Source organism: Dermacentor silvarum, chromosome 3 (genome assembly GCF_013339745.2).
Source record: "Dermacentor silvarum isolate Dsil-2018 chromosome 3, BIME_Dsil_1.4, whole genome shotgun sequence".
NCBI classification, from domain to species: Eukaryota; Metazoa; Arthropoda; class Arachnida; order Ixodida; family Ixodidae; genus Dermacentor; species Dermacentor silvarum.
The window spans coordinates 61,564,860-61,592,038 of record NC_051156.1 but is presented as its reverse complement, the minus strand read 5'-3'; the positions used below and the strand labels follow the sequence as shown (position 1 = coordinate 61,592,038).

The 27,179-nt window shown below is 46.5% G+C and overlaps 1 pseudogene; it reads right to left on the bottom strand.

Moving 5' to 3' along the window:
* LOC119444421 (eIF-2-alpha kinase activator GCN1-like) overlaps positions 1-25,749 on the bottom strand; it is a 152,488-nt pseudogene extending 126,739 nt beyond the window's left edge.
* Positions 25,750-27,179: the final 1,430 nt, after the last annotated feature.

Below are 27,179 nucleotides of genomic sequence, written 5' to 3'. Positions count from 1 at the left end.
GGCATGTTGCTCAGCTCGTGGAGCAGATATCTTGGTAACTACTTTACACATTTTGATTGCATTTGTTTTGTCAGACTCACTGAACTGTACTTTAGGGGATAGCGCTCTTCTTTCTTTATCCTAGTGTTTGAAGAATTCGTAGTAGGGTTCCTTGTTTGCAGTGTAAGCGTGCTCACTGCAGTTAGACTGGAGAAAACATAAACTACAAATTTTAGTGTTGAAAAAAAATTATTTCGAGAACGCTATCCCCTTCTGCATACATTTGGCTGTGCATACAGTATTTAACAAACTTTTCACTTGATTTCGTAAATCCTCCAGTCCCTCCACGAGGTTTAAGAAAGAAATAATTTGTCTAGCAAAAAGTTTTCATGGTACCGCTTTGAAATTTTTATGAAAGCATCATAGAGCCATTCTTATTCTATGTACCAATTTTCATTGACATCCACCAAGAAACAAGAAAGTTGGTACCGAAAGCCGCGTCCCCCCTTAATCAAAACTGAAGTAAAGAAAGCGCCTTTGCTCAGACAGGTTGTCTGAGATGCATCACCAGACAATTCATTAATTCTTCTGATGGACTGTGTTCACCAACAGAGATCTACTGGCAGAATTCTCTCGATGACCCTTTGGGGTCAGCAAGACAAAGGCAAAGAAACACTCAACTACTTTCCAACCAAATTGTATCTGAAATACAGAGGGGCACAAATACTTCTGTCTAACCATCAGTCTTCCGTCGCTTCTTCATGGGGCCAAAAGTGCCCAAACACTAGATACGAAGAAATGTGTATGCACGCACACTTGCAAAACATGGGTGCTACAAGACAAGAGCATGTCTGGGCTCATGTCAGCAAGACAAAGGCAAAGAAACACTCAACTACTTTCCAACCAAATTGTATCTGAAATACAGAGGGGCACAAATACTTCTGTCTAACCATCAGTCTTCCCTCGCTTCTTCATGGGGCCAAAAGTGCCCAAACGCTAGATACGAAGAAACGTGTATGCACACACACTTGCAAAACATGGGTGCTACAAGACAAGAGCATGTCTGGGCTCATTCTCACCTTCTTGAGCTCAATCTCCTCCATCTGCTCCTTATACGAGTACACCTTGCTCTCACGCTTGATGTTCTTGGACTCGGTGGTGGCCTCAACCACACTGCACAAAAGAAGGTGGGAAATGCTTAGCATGATTGCAAGACTGACTCAAGGAGTCTTACAAGCTTTGAGCATAGCGTCACGACAAGACAACTCGCATACTTTCTTTCCGCTTTGTTCTTTCAAATCTTTTTCAAAGGATTTGAAAGGCTACTCTGACAACCGAAAGGCTATTTGAGGCTACCCTGACAACCAACAAAGCAATAAACCTAGGGAGACGGCTAAAGATTGCTTCACAGAGACAAAATCACTGTACAGTGGAAACCTGTTGAGACGTTCCTCCCTGTTGCGTTTTCCCAGCTGCTATGCAGAGTTTCGTGGAGCCGACTTAAAGCTCACTGACTCCGATGTATTATGTTCCCATTTGAAACACCACCATTCTTCACTGTTCTGTGTCATCTGTTGCATTTTAAATTTAGTGGTGCACAGGCAAATTCGTAAGTACTAAATGTTGGAAGTATGCGATCATCAGTCCCTACAAGCGTGTCATGGCCCAGTTGTAGTTCTTGCTGGCTCCCTAAAGTCAGCCTCGCTGCAATATACCCATGTTATGCGGTCAAGCATACCAAGAGTGGAAAAGGGCCACTGTCATGGAACATAGTACAGTCGAATCTCGTTAATTCGAACACGCTTAATTCGGACTGCCGGTTTATTCGAACTGACGCTGTGGTCCCGTCAAAGTTATATCTATTCCAATGGGTGAACACGCCCGATAATTTGAAAGCGAAAGCATTTGCGACGGTTAATTCGAACATATCTCGCACCAATAATGCTCTTAGCAGCGCGCCAAATCACATGGCGCCGCCTCCGACCGACATTGCTCCGACACCCCGACACCACGCGGTCATAGAGCAAAAGTTCAGTAGAGACGCCTCAATGCCGCGTGCGAAGGGAAAAAAAAACAAAAAAAAAATAACGTAGCGTAAATTTCACCCTATCTGACATGGCAAGGTCGCCGTTTCTGCGTCACGCCGGAACACGTGTGTACGTGCGGACTAGAGTGTACTTGACCATGTTCGTTCCAGGGAACCCTGCTAAGCTCCATGAAGGGCCAAGGAACCCCCCCGAATTAACCGAATTAAAATGTCCTAATTAACCGAATGTCCAATTATCCAGGGTAAAAAGAAATCAATAAGTGAATGCTTACTACGTCAACACGCTTTTATTTACTGAATGAATCAGCAAGTCTTGCTTCTGTTTCGCACAAGAGCAGTGCAGAAGCTGAAATTATCACGACTGATTAGAGCTAGCAGCGGAAAAGGCCTCGCGATATGCTTCACGGCACGGGTCTTCATCTGAGACACGCTTTTCACTACCGCGCGCACATCCCGATTATTTTTTCGCTAGTGAGCTGGTCGCCAACAAATTGTTTGTCCATCGCAATGTAGCCAGTGCTCTTCATCTTCGACAGCTTTGCACCGAGTCAAAGCGAAAGTACTGCTTGCCGCAACCGCGGCCGTTATCGACGCGATCATGAACAGCGACCTTTCGGCTCAGAAGGCAGGCGGCCAACGCACGCACCTAGTCAAAACGAAGCTACCGTTTGCTGCAACAAGTGCGCACGACACTGCGATCGCCGCGATCATGGGTGGTGAAGGCACGCAGCTGACGTGCACACCAAGTCAAAACGAAAACTACTGTTTGCCGCAACTGCTGCGGACGAAACTGTGGTGCATGGCTATCGACACGACCATAGATGGCGATTACGCCCTTACGAAGGCAAGCGGCTAGCCGCCAACGCGGTGTTACGTGTGGCGATTAACGCAAGAATAAAGGCTTTGAGGGCACAATTAGACATTGCCAGTCACGGTTGTCGCGGAGGACCCTAGCGATGCGGACTGCGCCGCTTCGTTTTTGGACCCTAGCGCCGTTTTTGCTCTTTTGCGGCGCGCATTTGCGGTGCTCCGCGCACTTTTTTTTTATTCCGCCAACGTATACGTCCGTGCGCACGCAATCGGCACCTACCCTGTCTACAAGAGGTAGAAATGCGCACGGTGCTAAGTTACGGCCTCTGAGATTCAAGTGCGAAAGCTTAGGCGCGCTGCCCATGGCTGTCCGTTTTCGGAGGTTGGGTGGCTACAAGCTGGTTGCGGATTTATTGCGCAGTTCGCGCGTTGCTGTTACGCACTGTGATGTGCTTTTTGACACTCAGGTATGGGTAATGGAGGTTGTGTGGATCGAGCGCACCTCGTGTTCGCCGTTTTAGCCATTTGGTGAGCGCGGGACCCCGGAAAATTTATCAGTGGCTCGCGGAACCCCTAGCAGAGGCCTGCGGAACCTACTTTGAGAACCCATGTACTAGGCAACCGTATCCTAGTACTCTAGTGCCGACGTCTCAGCCCCACGGAGAAAATGCCAGTTAACCCTTCTTTTTTATGCTTCCTGTATTTTCTAGTCACGTGTTGACCTTCATGCTGCAGCTGCTGCGCAGAGGGAAGCAGCGGCGGTGGCCCAGTCTGGCCAACGAAACTGCCCACGCCGGCAAACGCTCGCTTCCCGATAACGGCAGGAAATAAAACTTCAGGGGGAGGGCTAAGCTGGCACCGGCCCGGCGGCGGGCACGCACGGAGACAGTCGAAGGTGAGTTTAGGTGAGACGGGACGCGAGTCTAGGTGCGACGGCAACTTATACCTTTTTTGTGTGCTCCGTTCTTGCCGCTCAGTTTGCGCTGAAGCGATACACAGTACAAAGGTCACTTTGCTCGCTGTTGTTGCCACGCTTTCATGTGCCAACGCTTTGGCTGCAAGTGTCCGCGATCATCGAGTGTGATGTGTTCATGTTTGACAGTGCACACTGACACCATGCTTGTTAATTTACATAGCTGGCGAATGTTGGTAAGTTAATATGGCCGCTAAAACTATTATACTTACTTCATGTAGCTGTCTACGCATTTGCTATCGCAATCAACGGCTCTCCTTTTGCATGAAACAGACTTTTTTAGAGGCGGCCGCGGAAAAAAAATCCCTCCAAATTTTACCCCGCCTAATGAACACACCCCCCAACTTTGCACATCTTCTACGGGGAAAAAAGTGTGTTCATTATGCGAGTAAATACGGTAGTTAGCGAACAGCACAAGTGGCGCCGGCAAACTCGTACGTCACCCGTTTCTGAGGCACTTTCTCGGTGCACACGAAGCGCTTTATGATACAGTGGTGAGCCAAATCACCATTGCGATTTTCGGCTCAGTCGCAGTTGCATCACCATTGCCCACGCAAGGCCTGCTTCATCTGCGTTGCCATCCTTTGACGTGTGAATGCTTGCTGCAAAGTGATCCGATTCCCGTCCTATCTCACGTGCCTGATTCATCCCCGGTAACACTCGGCATGTGAATCCAGCTTAGTCAGCATCGCTGAAGAATGGGCGAACAAAGCTGCTGGAGGAAGATACTATGTGGACGATTTGTGTGTCCGCAAATGGAGACGCGTTGAAGCGAGGCAGCGCAAAGGTAAATTCGCTCGCCGCTGCTGCCGCGCTTCGTCACTTCGGGCGAACGAGCACTGCAGAGAAGCCGCGCGGCTGCTGTCTGCAACTTAGCGCTTCACAAGACCATGAGAGTGGTCTTTTTGCACACCTGAATGATATTTTTGCGCTGCAGAACGTATCATACGACCGCAGTTTGCCGCAATGCTGAACATGGCTGCCGAATAATCGTATTTTCCTGGAACGTATTAACCGAAATGTATTAACACATTCCTCTAAGGCATGGGTTCTCAAAGTGGGTTCCGCGGAACCTACGGGTTCCGCAGGCCCCTGCTCGGGGTTCCGCGAGCCACTGATAAATTGTCCCTGGTCCCGCTCCCGACAAGTGTCTAAAACGGCGAACACGAGGTGCGCTTGATTCAAAGAACCTCCATTACCCATGCCCGAGTGTCAAAAAGCACATCACAGAGCGTAACAGCAACGCGCGAACTGCACAATAAATACGCAAGCAGCTTGTAGCCACCCAACCTCTGAGAACGGGCAGCGCGCCTAAGCTTTCGCACTTGAATCTCGGAGGCCGTAACTTACCACCATGCGCCTTTCTCCTATTTGTAGATAGGGTAGGTGCCGATAGCGTGCGCACTGACCTATACGTTGAAGGAAAAAAAAAAAAAACGCGGAGCACCGCAAATGCGCGCCGCAGAAGAGCAAGAACGGCGTAGCGTCCAACCGAAACGAAGCGGCGCAGTCCGCATTGCCGTGGTCCTCAGCGGCAATCGTACGCGGCACGTGACTGACAGCAACGCCGAAGCGCTTCGTGCCTAATTGTGCCTTTAAAGCCTTATTCTTGCATTTATCGCCGCGCGTAACACCGCGTTGGCGGCTAGCCGCGTGCCTCCATAAGTGCGTAGTCGCTATCTCTGATCGCGTCGATAACCACCGCAGTTTCGTCCGCAGCGGTTGCGGCAAATAGTTTCGTTTTCACTCGATGCGCGCGTCGGCTGTGTGCCTTCACAACTGCGTAGTCGCCTCCCATGGCAGCGTCGATAGCGACCGCAGTTTCGTCCGCACTTCTTGCAGCGAAAGGTAGTTTCGTTTTGACTTGGTGCGTGCGTCAGCCGCCTGCCTTCTGAACCGCAAGATCGCCGTCCATGATCGCGTCGATAGCGGCCGCGGTTTCGTCGACAGCGGTTGCGGCAAGCAGTAGTTTCGCTTTTACTCAGTGCAAAGCTGTCAAAGATAAAAAGCACCGGCTACATCGCGATGGACGGACAATTTGTTGGCGACCAGCTGAGTGGCGAAAAAATAATCGGGATGTGCGCCCGTTGGTGCAAAGCGCGTCTCAGATGAAAACGTGCGCCGCGAAGGATGTCGCGAGGGTTTTCGCCGCTGCTAGCGCTAATCAGTCATGAGATGAAGAGAATTTCAGCTTCCGCACTGGTCTTGTGGTAAATAGAAACAAGATTTGACGATTCATTGAGTAAATAAAAGCGTGTTGACGTAGTGCAGCATTTGTTTGTTTTCTTGATACCCTCGTAATTCGGTTAAATCGGGGGGGGGGGGGGGGGGGGGGGTTCCTTGGCACTTTATGTAGCTTAGCAGGGTTCCCTGGGATGAACGTACCTGAGAACCCCTGCTCTAAGGGGTTATGTTTATTTTTCACGATTGCGAACGTAGGAGCCAAGAAATCGTATTAAGCGGGAACATATCAGCGAGGTTCTACTGTATATTCGTTTCTTTGTGCCTAAAGTTACTCGTAGCTTGCCACATTCTTGTTACACAATGCTAAGAGACTACCAAGCATGTGCAGCACAGTAATTTCTTGCCCAAAATTTGTAAGCTTCCTATATTTGCAAGAAAAATTTTCCTATATTTGATTCGATACCATTTCTTTTTCTTGATTTGATTCCAATGTTCGATTTGAAACCCCTAAATAAATATATGTGTATCGTAAACAATATGTCGAGGAGCTCCCAAGTGATCGACTCACTTGTTGAGCACGCCCTTGTTGTGGAGGACACCTTCAGGTGTGCAGTAGATGGAATACTCCTCGGCCGTCACTAGCCTCAGCTCGGTCTGGTTCAGAGCTGCAAGCACCTCGGAGATAACCGCACTCATCACGAACTGTGGCAGCACGGCCGTCAAGGTGGTGATGGCTCCTTTCACATCCTGGGAAGGCAGCGAAAACAAGCCGGGTAGTACACATATGATTACTCAGGATGGCTGAAATCTCAGTCTATCAAATACATATTTTTTTTTTTTACTGCAGATACAAAGAGACTTAAGCCATTGCTTAGTTGCAGCAAAGTATGAGTAACTTCCATGCTCGTGTAATACGTAATTTTGGTAACTTCCATACCAAGTTCCCAAGCCTGTCATTTGGCCATATGATTAGCGCAATTGGACATGCAAAGTTTGGCTCAATAATACTTTGCTGCTATGTACCCACTACTAGCCTTGCGGCTATAGGTCAAGTCCTAAGTATACGTAATAAAAACAGAAAAATTACACAATGGTTGAAATGACCAGTACACAATTTTCATCTAAAGCTCCCTGCCATTGCACAAAGTCACTTTGAGGTTACTGCACAGTTAAATCGCAAAGTTACACCTTATTGGTAAGACACTCAATTGTTCGAGCGTAACAAAGAGATGAAGTACTACATACGCGTTTGCTTGCTCCATTCACGGGCAAAAAAAGCTAGTCTCATACCTGCCAACATAGGGTGCTTGAAAATCAGGAGATCCACCGCAGGGGAGGGGGAGAGTAAAAAAAAAATTCGCCAACGATTACGATACTCCTTGATGAGAAATTTGAGCGCATCTCTATGTGTGTTATCATTTGGCGATATATTGGCTAACGCGCACAATCTGTCTCATGTGGCATGTTGCAAACAGAGCGAAATGTGGTGAGAATTCCTCGCTAATCTGGAGATTGCAAGAGCCAGTGCGTGGGCGCCACCGCTGCCGGCAAAACACCCACATGTAGCGCGCTACTCTGGCACCATCTCGTAGCCATCGCTGCAGCACTAAGCTTTTCTTCTCACGCTTTCACCATACCCTCCTCCACATGGTTCCACTGCACGCTCCCTCATCTGCTTTCCTCCTCGCGTCTTTCATTTCCCACTGTGCTCCAAGTTTGCTTTTTCATCTTTTGCTGTGCTTGTTCGCTTGGTTATGCTGCCACCGCCGACGCCAATGCTTGCCGCAGAAAGGGCTGCCTAACAGCTGCGCTCTAAAATTTTTTCACACAGTGCATGTGATCTGTCTAGCCTATGATATTTGTCGATCTGGTGGCCACAATAAGGCTGCATACCTGGCAAAGTAAAATTACATTTACAGTAAAAGCACATTAATTTTAATTTCACAGGGACACTTAATGAGTTCGAAGTAAACCGAATTCAACTAATGAAAGTCATTGAAAAACAGCCAGAATTGAGACCGGGTAGCCAGAATACACTTGTTACAATATTAACTAACCAAAATAATCTGTGATCCCTTTTTGCTTCTTTTCTTTGAAAGCGATGGCCATCAGTTTGTATTCTAAAGCATGAACGTGACGCATAGCTTCATTTTCACCCTCCTTGAAGTTGAAAAATAGGCGCCAGACACCGAGCGCTTCCATACAGTTGCAGAAGGGTTTTTTGGACTTGACGGATGTTACGGGCTTCATAAATGCACCGTCAGGGTTCACATAGAGCTAATGCAATTTTGCAACCGATTTCTCGGACAAATTTAGGACCCAAAGTTTGACTTTCCGGAATAAATCGCTCATTCCGAGCCCCACCACCCCATCGCAGAAACTGCCATGTTGGAGTTTTCCGCTGGCTTGGCCAGGCTTGGCTTCCAGTAGCCTGCTCTATGGCCTCCAAGATTGGGAGCGAGTGCGCTATCCTCTCATCTTGAAGGTTATGCCCGCTTTTCCTTGGCTGACAAAACTCTCCAGGGGACGCCACTTTTTTTTTCTTTCTATTTTCGGTCAGCACTATCGTCATAACCACTTATTGCGGGCTTCTTTTTCTTTTTTTATCACCGTGTGGCTGCGCTCAGTTCGAATTAATCAAGGAGGAGCAGACACGCGTGCCAAATAATGAGTTGGTTTCCCCAATGCTGTGTGGCCGGACCGTGAAAGTCAGTTCGAATTATCCAGCAAGTTACGCTATTTTTTCACAGTGATCTCACAGTGGCCTACTTCACTTTCTTTAAAAACGTATCAAAGTACATTTGCTTACAGCAAAGCCCTAACAGGTGATATTTCACCATGAGTACATTCTGCAAAGTTCAGTTGCACATTACAGCCCTGAACTCAGTCCTAGTCTTCTTCAATGTGCTGAAAATTCGCCGGCATTGTGTGTTGCTATGCAGTATAACCAGCAAATCAAGCATCAGTTTTGCCACTCCATTAAATATGATATTTCCATCTGCGTTCTTGACTTTTCCAACAGCAGACCACTGCACATCGCATTTTTGTTCCTTTAAAATTTCCTCTGGAAGACTGTGCGCTGGCAGTTCTGCAAACTGAACTTCCAGTGCATCTATGGTGTCCTCCCCTGAATTAGCTGTGTCTTGAAGCAGCAGATTCGTAAGGTTCTCAACAAAAGACAGACTTGAAAATGATGCATTAGATAAAGCCCAGTCTGGCCCCTTCTGCATTTTTGTCAGCTCAATCTACCAGTGCAAATTTGTGCCTTAAGTGGTCGCAGGCTTTACAAAAGTAATCCTGGACTGTAGAAATGACCTGTTGCTTCTCAGGCATAGCCAGTTTCTCTACAAGAGATGATGTTCAGCTCCCAATTATGAGGTCACTGTCAACCTTCTGGCTCTTTTTGTCTAGATAGAGAACTTCCAGCAGTGAAGCAGCACTGTTTATGACGGTAGGCTGAACAAATCTAGTTAAAAGCGCTTTGAGCAGCTGCAACAAAATAGAGTTCAGAAGATCAGGGGTGGAAGCAGGCTCCAACGTTTTGCAGCAGGGCTGGTAGCAGCAAACTGACTGTTTTGAAGAAGCTTTAGAGCAGCAAATAACTATTCTGGAGCAGCATTGGTGCAACAAATTTTTAGTTTTGTAGCAGGGAAAGTGGGTTTTGGAGCAGGTCGCCAGCTCCAAACCCACATTTATATTGGCAAGCTTTTGCTTTCAACAAATACAAATTATAAACTTCATGTGCCAAGGTGAAATTTCTGTGGAACATTCTATGCTCTTCTTGCCAAGCAACTTTCTAGTAATAATCAGGACGAAAGCACAACACAATAGCAATAAAAATCTATCTATGTATGAGCATAAGAGGCATGAAATACATAGCAAAAACAAGTACTTGCACTTGAGCACAAAGAAACGAGTACAAAACAGCTCTAAAAGTGGCACAAGTAAATCACATGAGATGTAAAGCTAGTTTATATGTTATCAACAAATAACTGAAAAAAAAAAACACTGCCACACAGCACTAGCCACTACCGCCGCCATTTTGATCTCTCCACCTCGTACTGGTGCTCTCGCACGCAGATCCACTGGCAACCATAGACACCACCACGGCAACGCTAGGCCTTGCTACTTCGACGTTCCCTACCAAGTTTCTTGCTGTTCGGTGCCGTGTTTTTCATTGAAACAACTCGCCGTTGTTAGCAATGGCGCAGACTCCGCCTTTGTAATCCTCACCAATGGCTTCGAAGCTCGGAAAACATGACGAGTTGCTTAATGCCGGTTCCAAAAGTCAGCTTTGCCTCAATACAGCATTGTTACGCGGTGAAGCATACGCGAAGTACTGCAGGGAAACATACCAAGAGTGGGAAGGGGCATTCGTCACGGGACATGGTCATCATCATCAGCCTATATTTATGACTACTGCAGAATGAAGGCATCTCCCAGCGATCTCCAATTACCCGTCTTGCACTAGCTGATTCCAATTGGCACCTGCAAATTTCCTAAGTTCATCACCCCACCTAGTTTTCCGCTGTCCTCAACTGCGCTTCCCTTCTCTTGGTATTAATTCTCTAACTCTAATGGTCCACCGGTTATCCATCCTACGCATTACATGGCCTGCCCAGCTCCATTTTTTTCTCTCAATGTCCAGTAGAATATCAGCTATCTCCGTTTGCTCTCTGATTCACACCGCTTTCTTCCTGTCTCTTAACGTTAGGCCTAACATTTTTCGTTCCATCGCTCTTTGTGCGGCCATTAACTTGTTCTCAAGCTTCTTTGTAAACGTCCAAGTTTCTGCCCCATATGTTAGCACCAGCAGAATGCAATGATTGTATACTTTTCTTTCCAATGACAGTGGTAAGCTGCCAGTCAGGATTTGGTAATGCCTGCCGTTTGCACTCCAACCCAATTTTATTCTTCTGTAAATTTCCTTCTCATGATTAGGGTTCCCTGTGAGTAATTGACCTAGATAAACATAGTCCTTTACTGACTCTAGAGGCTGACTGGCGATTCTGAATTCTTCTTCCCTTGCCAGGCTATTGAACATAATCTTTGTCTTCTGCATAATAATCTTCTACCCACTCTTACACTTTCTCGGTTAAAGTCCTCAATCATTTGTTGTATATCGTCCGCATTGTTGCTGAATGGGACAATGTCATCTGCAAACCGAAGGTTGCCGAGATATTCGCAGTTGATCCTCACTCCTAAGCCTTCCCAGTCTAAGAGCTTAAATACTTCTTCTAAGCATGCAGTGAATAGCATTGGAGAGATTGTGTCTCCTTACCTGACCCCTTTCTTGATATGTAACTTTCTACTTTTCTTGTGGAGAACCAAGGCAGCTGTGGAATCTTTGCAGATATTTGCCAAGATATTCACGTATGCCTCCCGTACTCCTTGATTACGCAAAATCAGGAGAGTTGACAAGTATGTAGTCCTCACCGGGGTGATGGTTTCCTTGGTCAGCAGCAATGGCAGTGCCTGCTGAGGGTCCAGCGGTGACTTGCGGTCAAGCTTGAGCAAGTCCACAATCCGCAGCCACAGGTTGGAATGGTGCACAGCTGCAGAAAGCAGTAGGTATCACTTCTATAGCCGTAGCTGCTATGCGTTCTCTCAACTCCCTAGTGCAAGCACATTTTATCCTACCACCACCATTGCACAAAGCTTGGTTTTACGTTTGATATTGCAAGCACTAGCAGTAGCTTTAAACTTTTAGTCAAGAGTGTGATGAAACATTGTCTGGTGAGGGATGAACATTGTCAAAAGCAAGAAACATGCAGTCAAGAAAAAAGAGAGAGAGAGAGAGAGGCAGAAAACATGTTTTGTACCCATGGCAGGATAGGTTCAAATAAAATGAATGGTGCAAAGATATGGCACTTTATCAGACGTCCTGCTTCTGTTTGGGCAGTAGGTCAAATATGTATATGTTTGATACAATAATGGGAGCAGAAAGCAGGATGACGACGATATTTCTTTCGATACAGCTGACGCTCATTATAATGGATCATGATATTCCAGCGAAAGAGGTCCGTCCTATTCAAAATTATGGTCTCAGTATATTGTGATATGGCAAAACTTTGAATATACTTCAATCTAACCGTAAGTGAATGCAAAAACAAACAAAAATATCGAAATTAAAATAAACAATAAAAGATGAATGGGTTTACGCGATAGTCGTACAAGCACATGGCATGGCATCTTCCTGTGCAGTTTTACAGACACATGTTGTTGACAAATGGCAGTTTCTCCACACTAGAGCATATCCCGTAGAACCCCATTAATACGTTTACAAAAGGAATGCTAGAAAAGACGTATTAAGTGGGTAAATGTACGATCCAAAGTCCATAAAAAACTTGACAGACTCAAATGAAGTTGACAATGATGTTTACACACAAAGCAAAGCGTTGCGCGAATCATTTCAACGCGAGACACTGATGCACGTCAAGCTGTTGGGGCCTTTGTAATCTTTGATGTGTTTTGTGATGTGGGGCTTCTTGGACATGTGGCCTCTGGTCTGCTGTGCCTTCGTTCTGCCTTTTTCATGTTTGTATGGCATTCTTTACTGCTGCTCTACAAAGCATGGTGCCTGGGGTTCAAACCAAGTGAGGTGCAGAACTATGTGGGCATAAATATACAGTAGTTCTAGCGTTGTACCTGCAGACTGCCTCATTGATAGCAGTCTCTAGTACAGTCAGTGAGGCATTGTTTTCTTTTGGTAGAATCGACCATGTTACTGAATGAAGGCTCTCAGCAGCGTTCTGGATCATCTTCGATTGACAATGGCTATGGATGTTAGGGGAGCCACTGATAGATAGGCAGCAATGCAGCTGCTAGGTGCTTTCCAGCCTGTACTTTTGTATGATGCCTCACTTCTCCAGCCAGGTGTTTGTGCCAGCCCAAGTGGCCTAGTGAACAGAGCTCATGATGAGGTTTTTTTATGAAGGGGTGGTATGATAGGTATTGGTACGAGATATCGTGGCAATACGATAATAGAGTCGGCGCGCGATGTGCTAAGTCGCGAGTCTGAGGTGCCGATGTGCGAAATGCCTGGTCGCGGGTACAAAAAATAGACGATCGGTGAGCTCAATTGCGCAGTCCTATGTGCCGACGCGCGAAATGTCTAGCCACGGGCTCGAGGAGTCGACGCTCGAGGTGCCGATAAGCGAAGTGCCTAGCCGCGGGTCCGAGGAGTCGACACTTAATGAGCGATAAGCCGACGAGCGAAATGCCTAGCCGCGAGCTCGAGCAGTCGACGCTAGAGTAGCTTAGCCGCGCAGTCCGAGGTGCCGACGCGCGAAATGCCTAGCCTGCGGGCTCGGGGAGTCGACGCTCGCGATGCCGACGTGCGAAGTGCCTAGCCGCGGGTCCGAGGAGTCGACACTCGATGAGCGATGTGCCGACGCTCGATGTGCTTAGTTGTGCAGTCGGAGGCGCCGATGCACGAAATGCTTAGGCAAGGATCCGAGAAGTCCGCGCGCGATGTGCTTGATCGCCGAGTCAGAGGCACCTACGCACGAAAGGCTTAGCCTTGTGTCCGAGGATTCCGTGCCCGAAGCTTGGTCGCGAAGTCCGCGTCGTCGATGCTCGGAATGCCTAGCCGCGGGTCTGAGACGTCCACAAAAAGCGGGATCGGCCACGCTACTGCGATGTCCGCATAACGCCCGTTTTAACACGCGTCGAGATTACGGAACGCGAGAAGACCGCAACAAGCGGTGCAGATGATGCCATCACGGAGCGAGCACCGGACCAATGGCGAACCGAGCTGGAGTCACGTGGCGGGCGCGGCCAACCGGTGGCTCTGGCACGACCTTCAATAATTTGCTTTTTGTGTGCTCGTTTCTGTATGGAGGAGATAGCTGAAGCGGCAAATTTGAAGACGGAGAAATGCACTTTCCAACGAGACCAAGATGGCGGCGCTCGGCTGCGCCGTTCCGGAGATATCGTGGCTTGAAAAACGCCGTTCTTTCACGATTTCCGCGAAATTTTTCGGCATCTTGGCTGATACAATTATTTTTTTAGAGCACTTGTACATGGTTTTCAGTGATGATATTTCGGAATCAGATAGAATAAGAGTTATAGAAACTGAAAATTTGATTTTAAAAAAATCAATTTTTTAGCCATTTTTCACGATGCGAAAGCCGCGTCCCCCCTTCAGCTGTTTGGCAAACTAAGCAAGCATTGATGCAATCCAGTACCAGTTCACAGCAATGCTGGTGGTCTACACCTGTGACAAATGTTCAGTGCATTATACCCTGTATGTACTTCGCAGTTTAGTTGAACATTTGAATACAAAAAGGAAGAAAAGAGACAAAACGCTGTCTTTGCTGAAAGTGCAGTTTGCAAGCTTATTATAGACAACACATGCAACTGCATTCTTTGTTTTGCAATGCATCTCACTAACTTTGCAACAATGCAATGAGGTCCGCTGGATGGCGCCACTCACCAAAGACAGGGTGGTGCGCAGGCAGCAAGGACTCCAAGGCAAGGTCCTCAGTGTCCTTGGCATCCAGGTTTGAGCCCGAGCAGATGGCGACCAGCGCCTCTGCCAGGATTTTGGACTCGCCTGGCCCACATTCTTCTGCCTGCAATAGAACCAGAAGCACTGCTGTCTTGCTCCCTCATTTTCAATACAGCAGCATGCACACAGAGCAACAATCAGTATTCTCGATGCTGCACCTCAGGCACATACCTCTGATGACCACCATGCCACCTTCATCTCAGTACTACACAGCACCACAGCCATCGCAACCCTTCAACTACATCTGCGCAATTTGCTTATATCCGATCGTCTGCCACAAACTATCCCTCGATGCATTCCTTGGGATGGCTTCAATGATGCACGAGTCTCTCAGTGCGATTCCTTCCATAGGCTCTCATCCATTCCCCTTTCAGCTTAGCATATTTCCACTTTTCAGCACCAGTAAGCCAACATGAGGGACTTGGCCCAGCTTCAGCAGGCCTTTATAGCTTGCACCTCTCACAAATGTTACTGCTATACTGCTGCCTCCAAGGGCATGAGCGTATAAGCTGGTTGTGGGTGCAAGTTGGACAGTACTCCACCTGAGGCTTATGTCAGTGCCACCTCATGCAAACACTTGCGCACTACTAGCTCTGCCTGCAAGCTAGGCCTTTCTGTGTGGAACATCATTGCATCTGTGTGGGACATCACTGCCACAGCATATGAACACCTCTGAATGTAACAGACTCGCTGACTCACGGAAAAGGTGATTCATGCCTCACAAGTGATTGGGGCAGTAAGAAAAGATTTCCATAAAAAAAGAGTGGCTCCAGCTGCCTGGCACCATGTGCTCTTTGCCTGCCACCATCATCGCTTTGGCAAACAGTGTTTCCGGTGGAAGCAACTTTTCAACCCAGCAGAATCATGATACAAAAGTTAAGAAGCCGAAAGAAGTAGTGCCACTAGTCTACCGTATTAATTCGAATATAAGGCGAGGTTATTTTCTACAATCTTTAGCCTCTAAGCCACCCCCCACCTTATTACGCGAATTTTGCCTTTATGTGTGGCTTTACAGCAGTGCGAATTTCACCTTACAGTGTGGCTTTACGACAGCACGCGCCGGGATGCCGTGAAGCCACACTGAAAGGAGAAATTTGCTCTGCCGTGAAGCTACACCCAAAAGGCAAAATTCACATATAACCCGCATTCCCCGTGTTAAAGCCCCCCCATCACCCCCATTTCATGGTTGCCATTTTGCATTTCGGCTGTGTTAGTAATTCAGTATTTCCGGCGATCCACGCCGAGAGTCGATAATCCGTCAGCTACTCTGTATTGCCTTTTATTGGTGTGCATACTCGTTTTTTAACAGCGAAGCTGTTTAAGGCTGTTTAAGCCAGCCGTCATGTGTGGTTTGTATGGAAGGGTACGTCGTCTGTGGTAGTACTGGAAAGGTACGACGAGAGCGCGGCAATGGCGTAATAGCGTGGCGCACCTTTCCAGTGCTACCACAGCCTTTCCAGTACTAGCACAGATGACGTACACGAGTATAGGCCTAGCTAAAACCAAGTTTAAACCTTGACATAGCCAAGTTCAACCTGGCTAAAACCAAGAGACACATCAATCGGCCAGCTTCGCTGTGTCTTGAGCTTTGCGCGGCCTAGTGCAAGCTTTCGCCTTTTTTTTTTTTCTTGGGGGTCCCTCCAATTGCACCCACTCGTTATAATCCCGACTGCCTTATAATTGAATAAATATGGTATTTCCAATATACCTGTGAACAGTTTGCACCGCAGAAGTGATACTTTCCGCTGAAATTATTAATATGGCTCTTTTGCCACCTGCCTCACTTATGACACCAGTTAGTGTAAAGAACATGGGCAAATGCGAGAAACTTGTGCACGGCACGTCTGCTTCATTATGGGGCTTTGTGCCAAGACATCGCTGCTGTGCTCTATCTGGAAGCTCGCTTTCCCAGCTTTCTTATGGCGTTTAGTGAAGCGTAATGCTTTGCTTGATGGCTCCTCACAGCGACGGTAGCTTAGCACAGATTTAGGTTAAGCATCCTATGCGCATTCAGCTTCCCCAAAGCCTGATGCAAGCACAATGCTTACCCGTTGCTTTCAATCGGTTCTTCAGAACACAAGCACTTAAAGAGGGATACATCAATGGAATCAACCAAGGTTGTTAGATTACTCTTCTGGTAACTTCGGAACTTTTGCTTGATGCTGCGAGATTACTTAGTTGCAAAATAAAAAAAAAGATAGCAAGGAGGCCACACAATTTTACCATTCAAATGGTTTCAACGTGTTTCACGTTCCTCTTTGTGTTCTGTCCCCATCACAATGCACCTGCCACAGCCAGGAATGTAACCCTTCATGCTTAGCACTGATCCACCATAGTAGGCACGACCCCTCGAACGAGTGGACGCAGAAACAAAGCAGTGTGCTCTTGAAGAGGGGGCCATCACCTTCTCCTTCAGATGGCTGTCGACGAAGCTCGAGAACTCGCGCAGCAGAAAGCAGGCGAGGGAGGTGCCACTCAGCACCGACACCAACTTGCGCACCGTGCTCTGGGCTGACTGGCGCACGGGGTGGCCGGAGTGACTTAGCGCCTTCAGCAGCGGCACTGCAAAGGGCCTGCAAACAACACAAATGAGCAAGGCGCCGTCGCAGCATTCTTGCAAACAGTACTGTGTAAGCGGCAACAGGAAATGTACGAAGGTTAGTCAAAACATTAGCTGAGCACATAAGTTGAGCATAACAAGATGTGTGATGCTTTTACCAAGTGCGGAACGAAAGGGGGACACACACAGTGCGCTCTCCCAACGTTGGTGCAATTGATGAAAAAACAAACTGCTTTTTGAATGCTACAAGAATGTAGTGCATATAACTGGGTGTCCCGACACTGTGTTCATATAGTAGAACCTCGGTGATACGAATCTCGAGGGATCGCGTGAAATATTCGCATCATCAAAACATACACAAAGTCAAGAAAAAATTAACTTATTTTTAGCATAAAAAATTCCTAAGGGTGGAACGGGGTTCCACTATACATTTCTACTAATACGTTCCTCGTTACTGCGTTTTCCCGGCTGCTACGGCGTGTTTTCATGGTCCCGACCTAAATCCTACATTTACATTTACTACATTTACTTCCAGCTAGGCTTTGACGTAGCCCGGTCTGCTCAATGAGGGGACCAATGAGAGATTGCACAGCTGCGTGACATAGCCGGTTGCTTGGCGACTATGAATCCCGCCCAGATCCCGCTGTGCCGGCTTGTCTGTGCCGGTCACTCCACTGGCTCAGCCGCTGCCACCGCTGTTGCTCACGCGTTCGTATGATCTGCAGCAGTGCGGAAACGCGTTTGTAACAACCAATGTCTTTTGTATTAAGAGCAATGTATTTCTGCCGGGGAATGTTACGAATTCGTATCACCCCGAAATTCGTACCAGCATCGTATCACCAGGGTTTTACTGTATATGCTGACAGCACTCTTTTATATGAGTCAGAAGTTCACCATGTGTGTTTCTTTTTTGTGCCCGTTTAGAAAACACATCATACATCTCGCCAAGCACAAAGTCCTCGGTTCTCACTTGAGGTTGGCGAAGCAGGAGTCGGGGTGGTCGAGAATCATTCTTGTGATTAGCTGCAACACCAGGAGATGTGCTGCGAGGAGAAGAGGTCACTCGTTAAGAAAAGCAAGACTGCAACTCTATTACACTCACATGCGCAATTAAGAAAACAAGAAAGATTTTAAGGGGGGATGCGGGGATCAGATGGCGAAAAATCACAAGAAAAATTGTTTTTTGGAAACCCCGCATTTTGGTATCTGCAACGCCTAATCTACGCTGTATCAAAATGGTTTGGCTGAAAACGCACTAAAAGTGCCCGAAAAAAATAAACTTGTCAGTGCGCAGGGCGAGAAAACGGCTTTAAATCGCGCAAAATCACCGCAGTACACGGAGCCATATCTCGTATTTCCCGCCACCGAGCGCGCCATCTTGGTATCGTTAGAAAGCTCAAAGTTTTGCCGTTCCGCTTCTCAATTCGACGGTCGTCACCATCTTGTAACAAACGCACAAACACAAAAGAAGCGCGGGTCTGCTGGAGGTAGTCACGTTATAAATGGTCTATGCTGTATACGAAAGAAAATTATCTACTTTATTCAACAATAGAATGCATGTTAAAATATTTTCTTTTGGTAAATGTGGTTACTTTGCCCTATTACAAGCGTACGGTGCACAATCTTTACAATAGAGTGATCCGACGAAGGCTTTTTGAAGTCCGAAGTGTTTAAATATAATGTTTGTATACCCATTTCATCATGACTAGTTAAAACTGTAATCTATTCTATAGAGATCTTCTATGCCACACCAAGCTCCGACAATGGCAGAGCCCCTTCACAAGTCCCATGAATCAGAGACTCCATTGTTCTTCAAACTGCTCTCTGAGGCCAAGCAATGATGAGGAAAAGGCCTGCCTTACTATCTTCTGATGCTGTCTGCAGAAACTTGTCAGCAAAGAATGGCTGCTTTTCTGGGTCTAGAAGCTGCGTAACCATGCTCTTGATCTTGTTCTCTGTAAACAAAAAAAGGAGAGGTATTAGTGACTGAAGACACTAAAAACAGAATACTAAACAAAGATCCTCCCTCACTTAAAACTGGCTGCATGATAAAACACCTTTAATAAAAAAGCAAGCTCTTCATATTTTGCAATTTTCTATTGCACCTTGGTGACTCCAATGGCTTAAAAGCTGTCAAGACTTACATAGTACCGTATTTACTCGATTTTAACGCAAGTTTTTTTCATGATTTTTGTTGCTTGAACTCGATCCTCGCGTTACAATCGAATAACAGCAAAATTGTTGATTTTAAACCAACTATTCGGAATTCCAAGGTTTTTAACGTCACATTGGCAACTTGCACTTTTACGTCTTGATTCAATCCATAGACAAGTCGACCGAAGCCGAACTTATTTTTTGCCGGAACTTGTAATCGACACCATTTTGCTGTGCTTGTGACTGGTGTTACTAGGGTAGTGTTACGGTTACGGTGCTGCATTACCTAGTGCCCTTTCGCACTTCGACTATGTTCATTCACAACATTACGGCGATGCAGAACATTCAGTATGACAGTCGCTTTGAGAGACGAGTAGTAATTTTGATGGCCGAGGTGCTGGGAAACTGCACCGCAGCTCGGCAACTCGACATCAATGAGTCGATGATTTTCAGATGGCGACACTAATGGGAGGCCCTTTGTAAATGCGGGGTCGATCAGAAGGGCCTCGTAGTGGCCTGGTACTGTTCCCAAATGAAATGGTTGTGCGGTCTTTTAAGAAGTACTTAATCTCGAACGAGCTCGGCGGCACGGATGACTTGATTCTCAGGTGATTACTTTCGTAAATAGTTTCGCTTTCGTGATACTTAACTGGTTTCGGCACCGAACCCATCAAAGTACATGGCCAACAGCACTCTTGGCAGTGATAACGAGCTTGGCACAGCGCCAGTAATACTTGTGGACGCTCTGCCAAAATAATCGCCAGAGAATACAGTAAAAGCTCGTTAATTCGACCCTCGTTAATTCGGAAAATCGGTTAATTCGGACACGTCCTTTGGTCCCGGCAGGCGTTTGCATTATTTAATGAAATGAAACTCTCGTTAATTCGGACGTATTTGGCTGCACATCGGTTAATTCGGACAACTCTCGGTGCTCGGCGAGTGCGGAGCGCCGCAAATGTGTGACGCAAACGAGCCATAACTAGAGTGTACTCTACCATAACGGCGTTAGCATCCACCGAAACGAAGCGACGGAGTTCGCATTGCCATAGCCATCAGTGGGAATCGTACGGGATTGACAGCAACGCCAGAACGCTTCGTGCTTATTTGAGCCTTTAAAGCTTTTATTCTTGCGTACTGCCGGCGCGCATAGCACCGCTTTGGCCGCGTGCCTTCGAAACTGCGTAGTCGCCATCCGTGATCGCGTTGATAGCGGCCGCAGTTTCATCCAGCAGCGGTTGCGGCAAAAAGTAGTTTCGTTTTCCCTCGGTGTCCGTGCCGTCAGGGAGTGGAATACGAACTCCTTGAAAAGAAAAAAAAAAGAAATTTGAGCCATTCCACGTCGTCGTGCGTTGTTTTTCATCCTTCTCCGCATTGCCAGCCTCGTGCGCCTTTGTCCTACTGCCCTTCTGCCCCTCCGAACATGAACGGTCCGCGCCAAAACAACGTTAGCGTCCACCGAAACGAAGCGACGGAGTTCGGATCGCTGTAATCATCACTAAAAATCGTACTGGAATGACAACAACGCCGGAAGGCTTCGTGCCTATTTGTTCCTATTCGTGCCTAGCTTGCGTTTACCGCCGCACATAGCACCGCGTTGGCCGCGTGCCTTCATGACTGCGTAGTCATCATCCATGATCGTCTTGACAGCGGCCGCGATTCCGTCCGCTGCGGTTGTGGCAAACAGTAGTTTCGTTTTGACTCGGTACGCACGTCGGCCGCGTGCCTTCATAACTCGGTAGTCGCTATGCATGATCGCATCGATATCGAAAGCGGTTTCGTCCGCAGTTGCAGCAAACGGTAGTTTCGGTTTGACTCTGCGTGCGTCGGCCGCGCGCCTTCAGAACCGCAAGGTCGCCGTGCATGATCACGTTGACCACGGTTGCGGTAAGCAATAGTTTCGTTCTTACTCAGTGCAAAGCTGTCGAGGATGAAGAGAGATAGATTGCGGTTGTGAAGAGGAAGAGGCGCACCGTCTACATCGCGATGGGCAGCGACATTGGCGAAAAAACAAACGGGATGTGCGCGCGCTAGTAAAAAGCGCGTCTCAGATGAAGACGCGCGCCGCGGCCGCGATGTGAAGGAAGTCGCGAAACCTTCGCCGCTGCGAGCTCTAATCAGTCGCAAGATGATGAGAATTGCAGCTTCCGCATTGCGTTTATGCAAAATAGAAACAGAATTTGCTGATTCATACTGCAAATAAGAGCATGTTGACGTAGTAAGCATTTGTTTATTGTTTTATTGATACCCTCGATAATTCAACATTCGGTTAATTCGGAAATTTTTTTCGGTCCCGTGAAATCCGAATTAACGAGCTTTTACTGTACCGCCCAAGGAAAGCTCCATCTATTTCTCAGACTCAGTAAAGAGAACTCGTTTCCAAATTGATTCCTTGAATAAAGGTACCATTTCTCTTTCCATTCATCTCGCATTACATTCGCAGTTTTATTTTTTTATTTCGCCGACTAAGAAGTCGACCCTCGCATTACAATCATGGTCGCATTACATTCGAGTGAATATGGTACTCACACTAAACAAGCCAATGCGGCAGACAGCAAATCACCACTTCTCTGCATAAAACATTTTACCCTAAAAGATACTGAGGGCAGTGTATGTAAAGTAATGACAAGTTCTAAAAGGCAACCTTCCAAAAACAGTTCCCTGTGAAAACAAGTTAAATGTCTTAATGCAGCACCTCTTCTTTTCTGGAGTGGAGGAGGGGAGGGGGGGTGAAAGAAAATTTTACTTCTATCATTAAGCATTCCTGGCTGAGCCCTGCCAGCAACATAGAGTGATTCAACAAAGCCACTTGTACCTCCAATCCTCGATTCCTGCTCAATGATCCACAAGAGGCGGTGCATAAAAATCCTGTGCATGGGGCAGCCCACACACTGGATACGTTTTGAAGTACCATATTTATTAAAATATAAGGCAAGGCTTTTTTTTTTTCCCAGAATCCCTAAACTCGAAGTCAGCCCCCGCCGTATATGCAAATTTTGCCCCGAGGCATTGGCTTCACAGCAACGCAAATTTCACTTCAGTGTCTGACTTTATGGCAGCAGTGTGCTGTGATGCCAGTGAAGCCACACTATAAGGCGACATTTGCGCTGCCCTGAAGCCCTAACCTAAAGGCAAAATTTGCATATAATCTGCAACCAGAGTGCTGAAGCTCCCTTCTTCCCTATTTCTAGGTCACCATTTTGAATTTTGGCTGCTGCGTTAGTCATTCAAAATTTCGGGCAATCCCCGCTGAGTCTGAATAATCCGTCAACTACACTATATCGCCTTATATTAGTGCGCGTACTTAAGTTTTCTTGGGTCCAGCAACTGCACCCTCACTTTATAATCGTGACCTCGTTATAAATCAAATAAATGCGGTATTCAAAAAAGAAAATTTAGAGTGAAATACAGGAATGTCACCCATACACAAGAACATACTATACTGGAATTTCTCTGCTTTGGATGACCGAGCAATCGCCACCACCACATTTGCTCCACTTCACGCGTCGCTGCATGCCACACAAGCAGCGGCCGAGTTCCATTAAAATCTTCACTGTCAGCTGTGTCTATCTGGCTCTGTCGCTATCTATGGCTAGCAGAAAGACCTCCCAGAGATCCACCACATGCAATATTTCATCAACACTGAGCCAGCCAAATGCCCGACACTGACCAAGAGTACTGCCTGTTCTAGAGCCTGTGACATTACACAGCAGCACAAATACACGGAGCAAGACCTGTTTGGTGCAACTGCCAAATTGCTCTACCAGTTTAAGTTGACTCTTCCTCACAAGCTCAAGAATGAGATCAGCTTCCATTACATCAAAGAGAACACTGATCAAGGCTTCTGTGACAAGCGATGCTTACAGAATGGGGAAATTCCCATTTACATCAATGCCCCTCAAACCTCTCAACACCAATCATGCCTTGGCCAGTTCTACATCAGATCTGCATCGTACTACTGCTAGTAGATTCAGTCGCGGCTGATGCAAAGAATACACCCAAATTTTCCTCCTACATGCACACTTTCATGAATGCTGTGTGAACAAACTATGCGAAGGAACCTCCTCCTCCCAAAGCAGTGTTTCACACTGCATGGTGAAGCCTCAAGTCCCCTAGCAGGCTGTGCACGGGAAACAAAAATGCTACCAGCAGCGCTGAGCAAGTCCCATGAAATCCCACTAACCTCGCTCGGTTCTCTTTAGTCCCTCCCAACTCAGCAGTGAGCAAGTCTCCGATGTCACTTGCCCTGGCATTTTCCTACATGTCAGTATTCATCCATGTTCTGCCACAGCACATTCTAAGGACGCCTGCACCCGATTTTGTAAGTTTGAAACCTTTCTTATCTAGCACAATGCCTTCAATGGGATCCCTCAGTTGCATTATTTACAGCTAGCGGGATTGTTTGAAATATTAGTTGCAAACGTAATACAGTCAAACCTCGAGATAAGGAACCTCAATTTAACGAAATATGCGATGTAACGAACTATGATTATTTCCCCATCTTAGTTACATTGAATTAACAAAACCCCGATATAACAAAGTTTTTCGCTGTAATTACAACTTCATTACATCGAGGTTTGACTGTAAACACTTTCCGAGTTTACTGTGAAGCACCTCCAACAAAAGTAAAGCAAGCAAATAACTGGGCACAGCAGCGTTTTCACAAACTGGTTGAGGCTCAAACACACGACTTCTGTTTGCAGAGGAGGGATAGCTGTTTATTTCTAGAGCTTGAAGTGGACTGCGATTGCCGGGCGGGCAGGCACGCAGCAACTGTGGTGCATGGAGTGCCGAGGCATATTGCCGTTGGCATCCCCGCACCCACAATGTTGACCTACAAATCCTCACAAAGGCCCGTCACCGCCTGCAGGGCGTGCCGGCCAACTCGCAATGTGTGCTCACCGGATGGGGAACCGACAGGTTGTAGACGGAAAAGAAGACAGGCCGCAGCCAAGCCCTCGCAGACGGGTCCCGGCTGCAATGGCTGCGCCAAGGCTCGCTCTATAGCCTTGAGCACCAGGCCCAGGATTGGCTCCACCTGTTTGCAACCTGGCATACCTGTGCGGATGATGGAGCAGAAAAAGCATGGGGCACTGGTAGCACGAGCATGCTGAGCCAGTTATTCTCAATATTCTAACCAAGGTATAGCAACGCTGCAAAATTACACTTTCAGAGACACTGTAGGAAAAAACCAAGTTTTTGAACATTACATCTTCTCCCCCTCCCTTGAGCGGAGTAGCGGGACAAAGTTCCTTGGGCCAATCGCTTACTCGCATCAAAATTATCTCTCTTGAAATCCACACATCCCACAGGTTTGCTATATTTGGTGTGCAAAAGGGTGACATTGCTGCACCTTTTACATACTGCTAGGTTTGTTACGCATACAGGGACAGGAGATTTCCAGGAAAATCTCAATCAGCATAGCAAGTGCATGAAACTCACATGAAACTGCCCTTACCCTTTTAAATGTTTCCCTACCACATCTATTTAGGCATCACTAGCCTGTCAAGGATGATTTTAAACACTGTTTTTGACACCTTCCATGCCACTCACGGAAACAATGAGCCATTTGACGTACAGTAGGAGAACTAAACTTTCATTTCGTATGAAGTTTAGTTTTTTTCCCGCTTAGCGGTGAGTTTTGAACGGGCTCCAAAGATGCGTGCACGAATGTGGAAGTTGAAAACAAAAATGCCTGCCTCCAAAAGGGGCACGCACGCTCCATAACATCGCAGATTTTGCAATTCTGCTGCATCTATGGTTGATTTCATCGAAGGCTCGAGCAGCAGCGATTCAGAGGATGCTATCTTTTCATCTCACTGATTCTGAGAGTGATGGCAACGGAAACCAACACGAAACTTGAGGATGCACAGCTTGTTTGCCCTCCTCCACCAATTGAAGCCATTCAGCACCAGCCAGCTAAGATGGAGACATATCAAAATTGCAAGAAAGGTTAGGAGTTCACTGTTAAAACCAGTTTACTGCAAGACTTGCAATGTTACCCTATGTTTCGCATCAAGGAATTGCTTTGCTGCACGACACGCCCAACTGTAGAGCTTCCAGTTAAATTTTTGTAGCGCAAGTAGTCTTCAAGAACAAGTTTTGTCTTTGCAGGTACTGGCTGTCAGATAGCAAAGCGTAATGTATATTACAATTTTTTTAATTATTTTCTTCCTAGATACAAACTTATCTTTACACCAAGTTTTTCTTATCTTTACCTTGTTCTTGGCAATATATATTTTTTCTGACATAAATCTCATTAATAAAACTTGTATGCCTCAAAAGCGGATTCATTCAGCTTTGCTTTCATGTATTGCATAAAATTTTGAGAGTGCAACAGTTTCTTCAGAAAGAAATATCTAGTGTAACCTAAAAAAATGGCCATTTACCACATTATAGAGAAAGAGTTAAGCCTGGCAACACAGGCCATCATGCTTACCGTGAAATGCAGAGATCATGCACTGCAAGTATCCGTAACGGACAGCTGACGTCGCTGTCTTCTGCTCCATGCCTTCCTGCAAGACCACAAAGAATCATCAGCCGATTTCACGTCCACTACCGGACAAAGTAGGCAAGCTCAAATTACTAGGGACGGGCAAATCGTAAATTTTAGGTTCAAATCGAATTTGAAGGGAAAGTAATTTTGTTGAACAATTTCGAATCGAATAGTTTGAATAGTAGTAATCTGTATACCATATACTGCATTTTTGCACGTATAACCTGCATACAATTTTTTTTAATTTAACAATGTTGCAGTGCGGGTTATGTGCAAATTTCCCCTTAAAATGTGGCTTTACCACACAGCCGTGAAGCCACACCTCAAGGCAAGGTTCTCTCCTGCATTCAAAGTTTCGTTATCTCTTATGGCTCCCCACCCTCTCCTCATCCCTGCATATTATTCTCCCCTCCTTCATGGTCGCCCATTCTTCTCATCTCAACGAGTCGCCAGCTGTGTTTAATAGTTAGAAAGTAGTGCATGCGGCACAGGCAAACTATAACTTGGATCATAATTAGCTCCACTCAAAGGCCGTCCTCAACAGCAGAGCAGAAGCCGAAGATTATCGCCATTGCCAAAGAGGAAGACGGGGGAACAGTGCTGCTGGCTGAAGACGTGGACAAGTTATGCATCTGCGAATGGAGACTGTTTTGCAATAATTTGACGTTGTATGCAGTTATTTCCGAGTATCATACATGCAGATTTCTTATTTCTTTTCGGACTGTTGCAATTGGGGGGCTTACATGAGGTGGCGGGTTATAAGCGAAAAAATATGGGTGAAGAAAAATGCAGCAGCATCTGCTCAATTAGGTTACTACAAATATGATTTTTCTTTGCCTTCAAATGAACACAGTAAACTCCCGTTAAGACGAACTCGGTTAAGCGGAATTTTTGGATATAACAAACAAAGTTTGCTTTTCCATAGACTCACTGTAAACAAAATCCGCTTAAGATGAACTGCCTCACATATACTCTTCGGTTAAGATGAACTTTCGCAGTGAGCGCCAACACTGACAATTCTGCGCAGCAGCGACTGCAGTCACAGTAGGGCCAAACACCAAAGGAAAAGCAAGCAAAAAAATAAAATAAAAAATAAAGCGTGTTCCCAGGCACAGAAGCACAAAGCGAATCTGTTCCGCGGAGAGAAGGAGCGAGAGAAATGAGAAAGAAATCGAAAAAACAAAAACAAATTCTCTCATGCATCACAATGAGTCTTTCAGTCGAGCAGAAATAACAATATTTTCATTTTTTTACCGTCGCCAGCAGGGTCGTCAGCCATGTTGCCAGCGCCTCCATGAAACAAACTAGCGAAGCCTAGTCGATCTAGAATTCGCCGGCTGCGGCCAAATCGCAGAAAAGGCCAAGCCAAGACACTAAGCTATAAAAGCTGCATTTGTGATTTGCGCCATTTGTTCGAGTTATGTTTGCTCTTATCATTCACTGTTCATGGCTGGCTGATCCCGCTGA